Here is a 1,294-nt window from a genome sequence, read left to right on the forward strand (position 1 = left end):
CAAATCTACCATAGACCATAAGCGGCATAAATGTCCATTCCATTGAAACATCAATTAAGGATATCTATGTAATAGCTTAGTACGTGGCACCGCCGATAGATGGAGACAGCAGAATTTTATTTCTCATAATTTAAAAAAAAAAGATGCCGGAAGTAGAATAGTGCGAGATTTTTCACTTATATTTTGAAGAAGATTCTTAAAAGAGAGTTTCCAAAATTAGTTTGATCTAAATGAAAGTAAATGGAATGTTGTTTTAGTAGGATGATTTTGTTTAGTTTCGTATAATATCTGATATATATATTGTGTATTAAATATCGTTATAGTTATATATGTTTTGTGTTTGCTGAGAATCTATTTATAAAATTTAAAAATTGACATCTATACTAGTTATCTATCGAAAAGTGCTATGAAACATCTACGATTGATTCGTATAACATCTCTGCAGAAACATGAATACGAAATGCAGAACTATATGGATGTTTAATGAAAGTTTCGAATTTTCATGACGGATGTCTGATGGATGTCTAATGCCTGTTTCAACCAATATAGATTAGTCTCGGTTTAATTATTATATTATTCTTCATCTTTTTGTAATTCTTACAGATCTAGAAAACGATGAAGAGAGGATTAAATTGAGATTAAAGTTAATCTACATTGAAATAAATTTAACGGACATTATATTTAGAATTAGAAAAAGCTAAAGAGTTAGTTAAATCGAGATTAATTAAACTATATTGATAGAAACGGCTATAAATGTGGAATTCTTTTCGGTCGAATTTCCTGCGCAGGGATGCGTTCAGGAATTCAAGGTATATTATTTTATCCTTGCTGTTCACTGAATGTTAAACAAGGATAAAAATAGGTCTGTTCGCGTTGCATGAAATCCCCAGATATTTTTGCACTTGAAATGAGATAGATACATATTTTGCCTTAAAAAGAGAGAAAGCGAAGATGTCGAATACTAAAAGTACAAGCAACGCAAACAGACCTATTATATATCTGGGTATATCTTGGATAAAAAATTTCTGAATGCATAAATGCATCTTTTCTGTCCATGTTGAAGAAGAAATGATAAACTATACAAGAAGTTTGATTGGAAAGAGCAGGACTATAGTCGTACATTCACTCGTTTCGGCACTTTCGACACAAAGATATCGCGATTGCAATATTTATTATTCGTACTGATTATAGTTACATAAAACGGAAGATAGGCAAAGTAAATTCATTTGAGGACTCATTATAGAATTAGATTAGAAGCTGAAGTTTATAATTAGGATTTGAAAATAAAATACAG

Source organism: Trachymyrmex cornetzi, unplaced genomic scaffold, assembly GCF_001594075.2.
Source record: "Trachymyrmex cornetzi isolate Tcor2-1 unplaced genomic scaffold, Tcor1.1 scaffold37, whole genome shotgun sequence".
NCBI lineage: Eukaryota > Metazoa > Arthropoda > Insecta > Hymenoptera > Formicidae > Trachymyrmex > Trachymyrmex cornetzi.